Source organism: Trichosurus vulpecula, chromosome 9 (genome assembly GCF_011100635.1).
Source record: "Trichosurus vulpecula isolate mTriVul1 chromosome 9, mTriVul1.pri, whole genome shotgun sequence".
In the NCBI taxonomy this organism is placed as follows: Eukaryota; Metazoa; Chordata; class Mammalia; order Diprotodontia; family Phalangeridae; genus Trichosurus; species Trichosurus vulpecula.
Genome location: NC_050581.1, coordinates 50177668 through 50193890, shown reverse-complemented (window position 1 = coordinate 50193890; position 16223 = coordinate 50177668). Strand labels below are relative to the sequence as shown.

At 38.3% G+C, this 16223-nt stretch overlaps 1 pseudogene; it reads left to right on the top strand.

The window, feature by feature from the left end:
* Positions 1-4908: 4908 nt before the first annotated feature.
* Positions 4909-16223, top strand: part of LOC118832104 — a 90718-nt pseudogene continuing 79403 nt past the window's right edge.

The window sequence follows — 16223 nt, the reverse complement described above, 5'->3', positions numbered from 1 at the left end:
GGTAGGAAAAGCAAATGAAGAAGGAGTCCTATCAAATTCCTTCTATAACAAATATAGTTTTTACATATAAAGTAGAGAAAGTCAAAACAGAATAAAGGAAACTATAGACCAATTTCCTTAATGAATACTGAAGCAAATTTAAAATAAAATACCACCAAGGAGATTACAGCAATATAGTACAAAATTCATACTTTATCTTCAGGTTGGATTAATACCAGGAGTACAGGACTGTTTCAATATTAGAAAAATTGTAAGTGTAATTTACCATATTAACAACACAAAACCAACAAAAGTAATATGATTATTTCAATAGGTATAGAAAAATTTTTACAAAATATGATACACATTCCTGTTAATAATATTAGAAAGTATATGAGCAAATGGAGATTTCCTTAACATTATATGCAGTGTCTGTCTAAAACCAAGAATAAGCATTATCTATAATGGAAATAAACTAGAAATTTTTCCAATAAAATCAAGGGTGAAACAGTAATGTTCATTCTCACCATCACTATTCAGTAATCCTCTAGAAATTTAACTATACCAATAAGACAAGAAAAAGATATTGGAAGAAGAAGCATAGGCAATCAGAAGACAAAACTATTACTTTTTACAGGTAACATGGAACAGATAATTGAGAAAAATCTAGAGAAAACAATTTAAAAAACTAATCAAAGCAATGTATAACTTCAGTAAGGTTGCAGGATATAAAATAAATCCACACGAATCATCGATGCCTCTGTACGCTACAAACAAAACCCAGCAAGAAGAGCTAAAAAGACCAATTCCATTTAAAATAACCACAACATTACAAAATACTTGGGAATTTACCTGCCAAGACACACACGTAGGAACTATATGAACACAACTACAAAATCTTCCATATATAAAGACAGATGTAAATAATTAGAGAAATATTAATTCCTCATTAGTAGGCTGAGTAATAAAATAAAAATGCTAATATTACCTAAATTAATTCACTTATTCAGTGACATACCAAAAATGTTACCAAAGATTTAATTTATAAAGCTAGAAAAATCACAACAAAATTTATCTGGAGGAACCAAAGTTCAAGAATATCAAATGGGTCATTTTTTTAAAGGAAGGAAAGAGGCTTCAGTAATAGTAGATCTCCAACTATATTATAAAGCAGTAACTGTCAAAACAGTTTGGTACTAGGTAGTAAATAATGAGCTTTATAAGTGGAACAGATTAGGTACAAAATATACAGAAGCAAATGAAGACAATCACCTTCCTACTTGAAGACAAACCCAAAAAGTCCGGTTATTGGGGCAAGAATTCACTATTTGACAAAAAACAACTATTAGGAAAATGAGAAAGTACTCTACAGGTAGAAACTAGGCACAGGCAAACATCTCATGGGGTATAACAAAATAAGTTCAAAATGGGTATGTGATTTAGACATAAAGGATGATATCATAAGCAAATTAGTGGAACATAGAAGAAATTATCTGGTAGATCTATGGATAAGAGAAGAGCTCACAACCAAACAAGAGACAGAGAGGTTCATGGGAGGTACAATGGATAATTTTGATTACCAAAGAAAAGAAAGAAAAGAAAGAGGAAAAGAGTCCAGATGCATGTGTACGTATGTATTTACGTATGTGTATATAGACCCATATATAGAGAGATATGTGTATATCTGCATATATGTGTATATATGTATGGATATATGGATATGTGTATTCTTTTTGTAATAGCAAAGAATTTGAAACTGAGGGGATGCTCATCAATTGAGGAATGGGTAGAGAAGTTATGGTATAAGAATAGCATAAGATACTATTGTGCCGTAAGAAAAAGTGAAGGCAAAACTTTCAAAACATCTGAAAAGACTTGTATGAACTGATGCAAAATGAAGAAACAGAACCAGGAGAACAATTTATACAGTAGCAGTGATATTATAAATATAAACAACTTTGAAAGATTTAGTATCTCTGATCAATACAATGACCAACCACAATTGCAAAGGAATCATGATGAAACATGCTATGCATCTCTAGAAAAAGAATGAAAATTGAAACACACTTTCTTCTGTTTCCTTCTATTTTGGGGGTGGGGAGAGAGGTGGAACATGGCTAATGTGAAAATCCATTTTGCACATCTACACGTATTTGTGATTTTTTTAAAAAAATTTTTCCCCATCTTAATAGGTACAGAAGAGAGAGGGGGAAGGAGAGAATGTGGAACTGAAAATAAAATTGAATTTATAAAAGAGAATAAAATCTAGTAAGTGATACTATACACAGACAAAATTTTACATGTGGGGTATCATGTGAATATTGAGAGATAAAGATGGTAAAGAACAAAGATGACTTCCTTACTATTACTTTCTTTGAGGTTACAAAGGCTTCACTCTGTGGGGTGGAGTGGTGTGGTAGGTGGTTGTTACCAAACATTTGTTCTCTGTGTCTGGGAATGCCTAACAGAACTTATTCTAAAGAAGGAAAGATTTTTGGTTAGGCATAAAGAAAGGACTTTTTCTCTAGGAGAGTGCTAAGATGTTCCTATGGGCTTCCAAGGAAGACTTTTGGAGCTCTTTAGGAAAAGAGACATTTGCTATTCCTAGGTGGTTTAGACAATTACTGGGATTAGGATAATAACCTAAAGTCAAGTGTTTTCTTCGAGTCCTTTTCTCCTCTAAGATTCTAGCATTCTATGGGGAGAGGAGAAGGGAAAAAAAGGTAAAAGGAATAAGCATTTATTTATCATCTACCATGTGCCAGGTACTACCTTAAGCAATTTATAAATATTATCTCATTTGATCCTCACAATGGCCTTGCCAGGTGGGCCATTTCATCCCCATTTGACAGTTGCAGATTTTGCATTTGACAGTTGAGGAGATTAAGGCAGAAAGAGGTTAAATGACTTGCCTGAGGCCACACAGCTAATGAGTGTCTGAGACCAGATTTGAACTCAGGTCTTTCTGACTCCAGACCTAGCACTCAGTCCACTGTAGCTGCCTCAGTTGTTGTTGTATTTGTCCTTTGTGTTTGAATAATGCCATGATATCAGGGAGATGACGACATGACTTGCAGTTGCCTTGGATTTGAGTGAGGGAGGGCTGTGCAAGGTCACCAGCCTCACTTTCACCTCCAGAGCCATCTGGGTCCAGTGGCCTGATATTCATCAGGATGACTGGAGATGGCCTAGGATGCAATGGGAGATCCTGGCCCTTTTAGGCTAAGGTCTTTTCAGGTTCTCACTTTGAGTGAGGTAACGCCCATTCAGCAAATAGGCCTCTTTAGGAAGTCAATCAGGGGATGGCCTCTTTAATCAAAAGTCCAAAAAAAAATCAAACTGGGAGGGGAAAACCCCCAGGGTTCCTGGCCTAAAGAGAAACATTTACTATTTGGTTTTTCAGAACGAAATCTACCCAGTAAACTCCAAGTTAAGGAGGCAGCCTTCAGCCATGGAAATGGAACACGGAGAGGCAACAGAGACAAAGGCAGAGGAAGAGGCAGAGGCAGAAGCCACTCACAGGCTGTGTTTGTCCTTCATTCTCAAAGAGGACCATGACATCAGGGAAATGATGACATGACTTGCAGTTGACTTGGATTTGAGTGAGGGAGGGCTGTGCAAGGTCACCAGCCTCACTTTCACCTCCAGAGCCATCTGGGTCCAGTGACCTGATATTCATCAGGATGACTGGAGATGGCCCAGGATGCATCGTGAGACCCTGGCCCTAAATGTTTGTTGACTTGCCTCAGTTTATTAGTCTGGGTGAGGTTGATGTTGTTTCTACCACAATCACTTAACTCAAGTTCATAGGTAAGAACCCAGTTTTGTGAAATAATGTCCCTTTGAGGTCTGATAAATCCTTGCTTTGGCATTCCAGGTGACCTACAATCTCATTGTATCTTACCTATCCATCTTTGTCCCATGAGGAACATCATTTAGCTCTAAGCATATGATCTGGGCTTATGTATGTGGAAAAGAATATTGGAAGAAATACATCCCTGTTCACATATGCCATGCTCCAGGCAAGCTGGATTACTTGTAATCCTCTATACAGACCCTTCACTCTTTGGCCTTTGCTCATACTTCTGCCTGTGCCTGGACTATCATGCCTCCGTTATATCACTTATTGAATTCTTAGAATCAAATGAAACTCAAAAATCCCATCCCCTGTGAAGCTGGTTCTGATTCCCCTATCCCCCTCTCCCCCCAACACACACACATTATATCCTCAGGAATATATATGTTATTAAAGTAACATATGTAAGCTATTCATGAATCTATGAACTTGGTTACTGATGTTATAAATACAGAATATAGGTGAGACAGAGTGAGCTTTGGCAAGTGTTAGTGCAAGGGGAAAAATGACAGATGTTCTATATCCTATGTGTTCTGCAGGAACAAAGCAATAGATCTAGGAACTTTTGGAGTTTCATTTTTGGCTTTGATTAGCCATTTCATCAGTTGCTAGCTTGTAGCTGTGCTATTACCCCGGTACACTGGGGTGAAGTGGCAAGTGATTTACTGTAAGCTTTTGTAATGTCAAATTAATCAAGTGCACTTCTAAAAACCAAATAGCATGTGGGATAGCAATATTGATCTAATGCATTCTGATGGGGAAACTGTAATTAAAATCCATGCCATATAATGTAACCAAAAATATCACTAGTAGAATACAGAATAGCCTTTAGAAACACCCAATTCAATTAAAATGATTAAAATAATCCAGTATTTGTTAAGCAACTGCTAATTTCAGAGTGCTGTGCTAGGTATGGGGGTGGGAATGGGGAGAATATAAAATTTAGAAATTTCATGGTCCTTATCCTCATGAGGATTAAAATCTAGTAAGAGGATTCTATATATAACACAACTAACACAAAATAGTACATGTGAGGACCAAGGGGGAGAATGGAAGGATTAGGAAACGTCTCCATGGATGGAGTAACAATGGAGCAGGACTTTCAATGCATCTCCATAGTGGTAGTAGCTGAAGCTTTAGAAGTGAATGATAAATCCCAGTAAGAGAGTGTAGAAAAATAATTGAAAAGGGTGGGACTAAAAGCCTATAGAAAACCTGCAACCTTAACAGGTTAGAAAAAGGACAAGGAGTCAGTGATGATGATGATGATGACGACGACGATGATGATGATGGTGGCGGTGGTGGTGATGATGATGGTGGTGATGGTGATGGTGGATGGTGGTGATGATGATGGTGGTGATGATGATGATGACTGATGGTGATGGTGATGATGATGATGGTGGTGATCGTGATGGTGATGATGATGGTGATGATGATGATGGTGGTGATGGTGATGATGATGGTGATGATGGTGGTGGTGGTGATGATGATGATGGTGGTGATGATGGTGGTGATGGTGATGGTGGTGATGATGATGATGATGATGGTGATGATGGTGATGATGATGATGATGGTGATGGTGATGGTGATGATGATGATGGTGATGATGGTGGTGATGATGATGGTGGTGGTGGTGGTGGTGATGATGATGGTTGTGATGATGATGGTGGTGATGATGATGATGATGATGGTGGTAGTGGTGATGGTGATGATGATGGTTATGATGATGATAAAATAGCATTTATAGAGAAAAATTTAAAGGGCTTTATAAATATTATCCCATTCCATCCTTACAACAACCTGACATGTTGGTACTATTATTATTCCCATTTTGAAGGTGAAAAAATGGAGACTGACAGAGGTTTAGTGACTTCCCCAGGGTCACACAGCTAATAAGTATTTGGGGTCTTTCTGGACTTGAGACTCAGAGCTCTATCCACTGTGTTATCTAGCTGCCTCTAAAGTAAAGAAGGTAGAAATGAAACAAAAGTCCATATAGATGGCCTATGTTTTATGCTTTTTCCTTCTCCAGCTCATTTTACGGATGAGGAAATTGAGGCGAACAAGGAAAGTGACTTGTCCAGGGTCATACATCTAGTACGTATCTGAAGCCACATTTGAACTCAGGTCTTCCTGACTCCAGGCCTTGCACTCTGTCCTCTGCACCATCTAGGAAATGGCAAATCCTTCCAGTATCTTTGCCAAAAAAAACAACACCCCTCAAATGGGGTCATGAAGAGTCAGACGTGACTGAAATGACTGAACAACAACAACAACATTGTTCTGTGCTACAGAACAATATAAGATTGTTAAGCAACATAAGAAATCAGGGAATTTGAAGTGGTAAAAGAATGTATAGCTCATGAAAGTCAATACTTTCATTTTATAGATAAGGATACGGAGGTGTAAAGAGGTTAAATATCTGGCCTAATTTCATTGGATCATAGATTTTAAGCTGGAAGGGAATTTGGAGGCCATACAGTCAAACCTTGGCATTTTACAAATGAGAAAACTGAGGTTGAGGGATATTCCATGAATGGACCAGAGTCACACAGTTAGGAACTATCTGAGGCATGATTTGAACCCAGGTGCTCTATACTCTGATAACGAGCAGTGACAGTTCAGTTTGTGTATCCTAAATGTATAATGTATGAAATGACTTACTTCAAAATTCTGATTTCTTTTATGTAACACTCTTCATCCCAAGAACAGGAGTGGACAATTTAGATGACCAGAATTACTCAGGGATAAGGTTTCACAAATCTAGAACAGCAGGAAATAGCCAAGATTAACAATTCTAGGATAGTGGCTAACGAATCATTTAAATTTCAGATCAAGGGATCAAATCTAGGTTTAAAGCCATGTGAAGCAAGGTTGGGATAAGAAGCATTGATGGGATAAGGGGATAGCCAAAGAATCAGAGTTTATATTAAGGGAAATTAGCAAGTTTTAGTTTTTTAGAGGGAATAAGACACGTGACTGGGCAGGAATTATGGATATAGTAGAGTCCTGAAGTTTGAAGGTATTGTAGTTCTCTGAGATAGTAAGGTCTGATGTGTGTCTATGACAGTATGTTGCTTATGGGAAGTGGATAAGAAAAATTTTAGATTGAAAAAAGTGGAAGATTTGTCTGCTCTGTGGTTTAGAACAAGAATACAGACATGGATATTAATGTATGTAAAAGACTTTACAAACTTAAAGTACTATATAAATGCCAGTTATTATTAATATTACTATTAATATTATTAGCCTTCAGTCACCAGTCCTACAGACTGATGACAGCTTCATTCTCTGAGCCTTTTGTTGCACTCTTCACTGAGTTCAAGCAATGTTTGTAGAAAATACAGGAGTGTGTTGGTAAATATTAAACAACTGGAAAAAAGTATGCCCACAAACTTTTAAGTTTAATATGCAATATTAATACTTTCTAAGTCTCAAAATCAATCAATCATTATTTATTAAGCACCTACTATGTGCCAGGCAGCATGCTAAATGCAAAACAATAAATCAAAACCCTGATTTGTACCATTGTTGATTTCTGAAGTGAAAATACCCTGAAAATTTAGAGCTGGCTCCAGCACAACCCTGGTTAAGGTCCTTCAGGAAAATGAAATGAGCAGTAGTGAGGATAATAGCAGGAACCAGATGCTAATGACTAAGAGGTCGGTAAAGCAACAACATGGAATGGGAGAATACAGTGGATTTAAATTTCATATTCTTCAAAAGACAGTAAAGTCATTGTCTTCCCCCTCACACCAGCTCCATTTCCTAATTACTCTTTTTCTGCCAAGGACACCAGTATCCTTCCTGTAACCAAGGCTCAAAACCTTGGAATCAGCTTTGATGCCTTGCTATTCCTTTCCCCACATTTGTAATCAGTTGCCAAATCTTGCCAATTCTATTCCCTCCAATTTCTTTTGCATTCTTCCCCTTCTGTCTATCCACAGAGAGAACCATCCTCAGTTAGGGTTTCATTACCTCTTGCATAGACTGTTGTAATAGCTTCTTAATTGGTCTCCCTACCCCAAGTCTCTTCTCCTCTCCAGGTCATCCTTTAGACAGTAGAGAAAATGATAGGTGTAAAGAAAATGTCTAACTCCGTCACTCATCTACTCAAAAAGCTCTTGTGTCTTTCTTGGAAGGGGATAAGTGTACTTAGTAATGGACTGGGAATTAAAAGTCTTCTGTTAAAATGCTGACTCTTCCACTCAGTGCTTTCATGACCTTGAGCAATTCATGTAACTTCTCTGGGCCTCAGTTCTCTCATCTGTGAAATAGAGTTAAATGATCTCTGAGGTTCCTTCCAGTTCTAATTCTGAAATCTTACAATACCGATTGCTTTTTGGAAAGGCAATGAATCATTCATGAGCATTTAGTAAACACTTACTACAAGCTGGGTACTGTGTTTGACATTTAAGCTCTTTAAAAATATGACTCAAGGCTCACTTTCCAGATTTATTGCATATGACTCACCTTTATGTACTTTACTACAAGCCAAACTGGCCTGGTTGCCTTGTATGTTATTGCATATCTCTCACCCTTTGCTTTGTCACAGGTTGGTCCCCAAGCCTGGAATGTATGCTGTCCTTGCTTCCACCCCTTAGAATCTTTAGTTTTCTTCAAGCTAAGCTCAAGTGCCACCCTGTACATCAAGTCTTTGCTGACCTTCCCAAATACTGATTTCTCCCTGCCCCCCAACACACAATTATTTTGTAGTTGCTCATCTGCACATTTGGTCTTCAAGCCATGGAATGTAAGCTCCTTAAGAGCAGGGACTTTTGTGTTCTTGTATTCCCGGCACCTAGAACAGTGCCTGGCACATAGAAGGTGCTTGATAGATGCTTGTTGATTGGCAGGTTATTGAGGACCACTGGCAGAATAAGATTAGAAGACCCAAAAGTGTCCTTATTCCAAAGGGAGCCAATGATCTCATACCTTCCTCTCAATTTTGCCCAATGAACCGAATGGTTTTTGGAGTCATAATAAATATATTTCTTGTTGTTCAGTCATTTCAGTCACGTCCAGCTCTCTATGACCCAATTCAAGTTTTCCTGCAAAGATGTCAGAGTGGTTTGCCTACCTATGAAAAGATAGATCGATAGAGAGAGAGAGAGTGATATAGATACATGCATATATATATATATATATATATATATACACATATATATATAGACAACCACACATATAGATATAGTTGTAGATACAAAAGTAAGATAAAGATAAATTCATAGATAAGAGCCTTTAGATTAGATGATCTTTAAGGGACCCATAGGTGTTTGATCCATGAGCCTAGGCCATCTCCCTTAGATGTAGGTCTCTCAAGTGAAAAAAGAGGGTAACAATACATATACTACCAATCTTACAAAGTTATTATGAGGACCAATTGAGATAATAACTCTGTAAATCATAAAGTGTTGTATAAATATGAGCTATTATTATGTGATTGTCATCTGTGTTGGTGGAAGGGGTACCCACAGTGATGAAATCATAGATTTTTTCTTAAGAACAGAAGCAATTATTATTATAATCTGAATCTGGCCCAAGTACAAACTGCCATCAAGCAAGCAAGTTGTGCTGGGGAGAGGGAGACAGCATGAGGAGAACGGGGGCTGTTGCCAGGATCACATGCAACAGTGCACACAAAAACACTGCAATTGTAAGGTGATATATAACTGTAATCTCCCTGCAGTCCTGTCTCAGTGTTTCTCCTCAATGAATGAAGAGAACGTTGGGGAGAGTGAGGGCTGCCAGATGAACCTGGAATTGGCCACTTCGTGGCCATGGAAGGAAAGAAAACAGTTTAAGTCAAGGTGTTTGCTCCTGAGAACAGAAACTTTAAATGCTTCTTCAGAGGCTGCTTTGGAAGCAGGGAGATATGTTTCATAAAATAAAACCTATATACCCACATCTGAAACCACAAAAGGGAATGTGAACTGGTCTCAACCCCAAAAAGCATTCCAGGAAGAGCTCAAGGAGGATTTTAAAAACCAAATTAGAGAGATAAAAGAAAAAAATGGATAAATACAACCTAAATAGCAATTTCTATGATTCAAATCCTAGTTTGAATATAGAAAATGACATGGAGAGTATACTTGGTATAAGTTTTTAATATTATGCATTTTCAAAATATCTCCCATGCAAGCTAGTTTTTTCCTGATCTCATCACTTTTCAACATAAAAAGTGTCATGCCTGTTTCTTTGAACAGCTGCATTTTCTGGGTAACATGTTTATTGAAGAGCTTGAGTGTTTCCCTCCTGCAATTGTATTCTGTTCATTATTGTTGTTCTTTCTTGGCAAAGATACTGTAGTGTTTGCCATTTCCTTCTCAGGTTCATTTTACAGATGAAGAACTGAGGCAAACAGGGTTCATTGACTTGCCCAAGGTCACACAGCCAGTAAGTGTCTGAAGCCAGATATGATCCCAGGTCTTCCTGACTCCAGACCCTATTTGCCTCAGTTCTTCATCTGTAAAATGAACTGGAGAAGGAAATGTGAAATCATTCTAGTATCTTTGCCAAGAAAACCTCAAAATGGGGTCACGAAGAGTCATATACAACTGAAAAACAACAGAGTACTTATATATGCATATTATAATATATGTGTGTATTATATATGTTTATGTATTAAATTTGATAATATTTTGATTTCTTCATTGATCTGGGTAGAAAATAGCTTCTATTTTGGAATATTGATTGGAAACCACAACAGAGCTGTTTCCAGAGGTTGAGGCCCTTTTCATAAGTAAAGTATTTAGCCTTCTAATTTATAGGGGTCAAAAGTGCTAAAAGCTTCAAAATTGAGTCAGCCTTCTCCTTCAATTTAAAGAAATGTTCACAAAATGTCACTGTCAGAATTCAAATTAGTAGAAATCAATATGAAATGGATTTGATCCAACTAGTAAAGTAATATGATATATAGAAGCATCTATAGGGGGCACTGGTTAAAATGCTAAGCCTTGTGTCAGGAACTCCGGAGTTCAAATTGGGCTGCAGACACTTACTAGCTGTGTGACCCTGGGGATGACACTTAACCTCTGATCCCACCTTAAGAGGTCTGAAAGATCTGGGTTATGATCTTGTAGAGCTTCAGATATTTGGCTCCCCATCAAGAGCCCCACCCCCTTTTTATTACTTGATTCTCTCTATGATTAAGATCATAGGTGAAGAACTAGAAGGAAAGTTAGAGGTCTCACTTCACAATGAGGAAACAAAGGCCCAGAGAGGGGAAGTGAGTGGCCCAAAGTTACATATGTGACAAGTGATTCCTACTCAAGTCTTTTAATTCTGAAATCACCACATTTCCCCCTGCATCTCTTAATGTCCATCCTATGTAGTCAGCTAGCTTGTTCTCCTCATTTTTTTAACTTCAGTAACTAATGTCCTAGAGCTTGAGGGTTGATGAAATGATCCAAAACATCTCTCCTTCAACTATTAGAATTCATGCCTCTGACTTGAGGCAAAATCTCTGGAAAACCCTGGTTAAAATGGAAATATATTCTCAAGCTGGGAGTCACCAGTTAGTATCTGCTCTCATGAATTTAGTGCAACTCATCCAGTGGTTTCATATATATATATATATATATATATATATTAATAAGAGTGATCAGAGAGGGAGAAAAGGAATTAATAATATTAATAATGATAACTAACATTTATATAGCATTTACTATGTGCTTGGCACTGCAAAATATTTATAGCAGATATTTTTCTAGTGTAAGGGAACTTAAAACTAAGGGGATGTCCATCAATTGCGGAATGGCTGAAGAAATTATCGTATATGAATGGAATGGAGTAACATTAGGTGGAAAGAAATTACCAAATGTGTGGTTTCATTGAAACCTGGGAAGATTTGTATGAACACTTGTGAATTAAATTAGTAGAATCAGGAGAATGTTTCTACTGTAACCACAACATTGGAAAAAGAACATTGAAATACCTAAGAATTGTTATCAATGCAATGAATATCCAAGATTCCATTGGACTGATTAGAAAATACATTACTCATCTCCTGAGAGAGCAATGAGGAACTTAAGGTACAGAATGAGACATAATTTGGACATGGCCAATATGGGAATTTATTTTGATTGACCATGAATATTTGTTAGAAGAATTTTTTTTCTTTCTTCTTTTTTTGATATAATAAAGCCGTTTAATTTTAAAGGATCAAATGTCTTTTTTCTTGTTAGTAAAAGGAAAACTTCCAAAGTTCTTAGAAAAATTTGGACCTGCCAATCTGAAGGAAGGAGAAGACTTAATTCTGCACTGCACTCTCTCTGGAAGGCCCAGGCCAAATGTAATTTTGACCAAAGACAATGTCTAAGTGGTAGGAGGAGACATCAACGTATGCTCTTTGTGTTCTTCCCTTGTTTACAGAAGAACAAACTATTTCCTGACCCTTTGTATTACATGTTCTTATGTTCCTGTCTTCTGCTTGCAAATTCAGAAATTAGGTGATAATAATTACCTTTTTAAAAAGAATGTAATCCTCTCAGATACTGGGGAATACATTTGCTCTGCAAGAAATGCAGTGGGAGAGGTGAGCAGTTCAGCAAGCATCATAGGCACAGGTAATGTATCCTGCTCACACTCTGCCAGTTGAACTCACCTGCGTAAGCAGAGAATGCAGTCTGAGGGGAAGTTTGCATTTTCTTCTTTTCATGCTTCTCTTGATTCTTGTGTTTGAAAGTCAAATTTTCTATTCAGCTCTGGTCTTTTTACTGAGAAAGCTTCAAAGTCCTCTATTTTATTGAAAATCCATATTTTGTCTTGGAGCATGATACTCAGTTTTGCTGGGTAGGTGATTCCTGGTTTTAATCCTAACTCCATTGACCTCTGGAATATCATATTCCAAGCCCTTCAGCCCCTTAATGTACAAGCTGCTAGATCTTGTGTTATCCTGATTTTGTTTACACAATACTCAAATTGTTTCTTTCTGGATCCTTGCAGTATTTTCTCTTTGACCGGGGAATTCTGGAATGTGGTGCCAATATTCCTTGGAGTTTTCTCTTGGGGATCTTTTTCAAAAGGCAATCAGTGGATTCTTTCAATTTCTATTTTACCCTCTGGCTCTAGAATATCAGGGCAGTTCTCCTTGATAATTTCTTGAAAGATCATAGCTAGGCTCTTTTTTTGATCATGGCTTTCAGGTAGTCCAATAATTTTAAATTATCTCTCCTGGATCTATTCTCCAGGTCAGTGGTTTTTCCAATGAGATATTTCACATTGTCTTCCATTTTTTCATTCCTTTGGTTCTGTTTTATAATATCTTGATTTCTCATAAAGTCACTAGCTTCCACTTGCTCCAATCTAATTTTTAAGGTAGTATTTTCTTCAGTGGTCTTTTGGACCTCCTTTTCCATTTGGCTAATTCTGCCTTTCAAGGCATTCTTCTCCTTGGCTTTTTGGAGCTCTTTTTCCATTTGAGTTAGTCTATATTTTAATCTGTTATTTTCTTCAGTATTTTTTTGGGTCTCCTTTAGCAAGTCATTGACTTGTTTTTCATGGTTTTCTCGCATCCTTCTCATTTCTCTTCCCACTTTTTCCTCTGCTTCTCTAATTTGCTTTTCCAAATCCTTTTAGAGCTCTTCCATGGCCTGAGACCAGTTCATGTTTTTCTTGGAGGCTTTTGATGTAGGCTCTCTGAGTTTGTTGACTTCTGGCTGTATGTTTTGGTCTTCTTTGTCACCAAAAAAGGAATCTAGAGTTTGAGTCTGAGTCTGAGTCTGTTTTTGCTGCCTGGCCATGTTCCAAGCCAACTACTTGACCCTTGGGCTTTTCGTCAGGGTATGACTGCTTGTAGAGTAGAGACTACTTTGTCCCAAGCTTGAGGGGCTGCACTGTTGTTTTCAGAGCTATTTCTACATAGCAAGCTCTGCCACACCAGAGTTCCTCCTCCCCCAAGAACCACCAACACAGACCATGACTCAGATCTATGCAAGCTCTGCACTCTTGCTCTGATCCACCACTTAATTCCTCCCATCAGGTGGGCCTGGAGCCAGAAGCAACTGCAACTGTAGCTCTGTAAGCAGCCCAGAGCTGCACCACCTCCACTGCCCCTGGGGCAGTGGCCGACCACAAACTCCCTTCACTCTGTCCCCTCAGTTTTTCCCACTAACCTTGTCTGTTGTCTTTGGTGTTTGTGGGTTGAGACTTCTGGTAACTGCCACAGCTCACTGATTCAGGGTGCTAGGGCCTGTTCTGCCTGGCTCCCAGTCTGGTTGGTTTGGGCATGGCCCACCCTGGTCTCTGCTCTGCTCCGCTCCCAGCGTGGTGCGATAGACTTTACCCAGCGACCATCCAGGCTATCCTGGGCTGGAGCCCTGCTTCCCTCTGCTATTTTGTGGGTTCTACAGTTCTAGAATTTGCTCAGAGCCATTTTTTAGGTGTTTGGAGGGTCCTGGGGGAGAGCTTTAGGCAAATCCCTGCTTTCCAGCTGCCATCTTGGCTCCGCCCCCAAGAATTTTTTTTCAATTTGGAGAGAGTAGGAAGGGAAAGAAAATAAATTGTTAACTGAAGACTGTTTTTTTTTTAAATAAGAAAGTCTGACTGGGAGAAGCAGGATGGATAATTAAGTCAGCTTTGAAAAATGATGCAGCACCAAGAGAAGGTATAGATTTGGGTGAAATACTACAAAGAGGGTACCAAGGAGGTCATGGGAGAAAGATAAGTGAGAAGGAGAAGCAGGAAAGTGGGGAAGGGTTAGGGGCAAATTTCCTCTATTTGGTTATTTCTAGTTTTTGCTCACTAGGGCTTTGAGGCTCCTTTTCTGCCAATCCTAAATTTAACAAGTGTGGAGGAGGGTTTGAGATCTTCCATCTTCCCCACCCGAACCAACCCAGGAATTTAGGAATCCATGTTTGCAGCTAATAACCACCATATTTAGCAAGGAGGCAGGGAAACATCATTAGAATAAAAATGGGAAAAAAAGAAAGAGTTTTTCTTAGTTGGGCTAGCATGCCGAATAACCCCAAGAAATCCATTAGCTCCAGTCTTGCTGAACATCTGAATGCAATTTACAAGCTATAATAATATCTCTCTAGTTAGCAAATGTTTACATCTCACTATAATTTTCTTTTCCATATGAAAATAGACTTGTCATACTAATGCAGTAGGCCAGCCGACTTGGTAATGCTACTAATAAGCTGGGGGGAATATTATATCCTACAAAGTAATGTTCTTGGTACACAGTATTATTTCAGGAATGGGATGGTACAAGGTGAGATTGCATACCTTTAAACTCTGGTGCCTCTCCCACTCTTGATTTAGTAGGGAAGATGGATATAACTCTAAGAATTGGGGAAGAAAAGGATGTGAGGAGACAGAGGTATCCTGCTTCTGTGGTGGAAACATTGAATATGCTGATTGGAGGTTTGTGGTGATTGAATTTAATCATGTGTTAGGCACAAATAGATTTGAACCCAAACTTCTGATCCCTTTTCATCCCTGCAGCATGCTGGGCTTCATTTGAATGTGACTATTAAGTAATGAGAGTGATTTCTATGCATCACTCTAAATAAGGGTCTTTACTTGAGAATTATACCACATATCCACCCGAAAATTCCCTTCTGCTGCAACCACCATTCTTAGTCCATTTCCCTCCCACCACACTGGCCTCTCTCCCTGTTCTTCACAAGCAATTAATTGCTTTGGCCTGAGCTCTGAGTAACCTAACATTTACCATATATGATGTCCTCCCTGGCTGTCTACCTCTGCTTTCAGAGGCAAAGTGGCCTCAGATGGCTTCCTCAGCTCAAGTCCCACCTCCTGCAGCAGGCATTCCTTTATCCTCCGAGTCGTTAGTTGGTTTTTTTCCTTCAGAACTTACTTTTTTTAAATCATTCTGCATATATTTTGTATTTCCTTTTATCAATATGTCCTGCATATTTCCTGTAGAATGTAATCTTGTAGAGGGCAGACAACTATTCATCTCTGTCTTTGTATCCTCTGGTATCAAGCACAGCACTTCGCACATTTATAGGGGAGGCCTGGAGCTGTAATTTCCTAATTTGGAGGAAACTCACTGTGGAAACTGCCTCCACACTTGCTAATTTTTAGTTCACCTGTATCTTCTAATACTAAAGCTGCTTAGGGTATTGAGAAGTTTGTTATTATCCTTAGCATTTTTATAATTTAGTTTTTATACATTGTTTTAAGGTTTGCAAATCATTTCACATATATTTTCTTATTCAATCTTCATAATCATCCTGTGAGGAAGATGCTATAATTATCCTCATTTTACAAATAGGGAAACTGAGTCAGAGAGATTAAGAAACTTGTCTGTGATCACCTGGTGAAAAAGTATCAGAGGGAGGATTTGAGCTCAGATATTCCTGACCCCAAGTCCCAGTCTTTTTCCTCATCCCCCACTTCTTATTTTCTCAAACTTAGC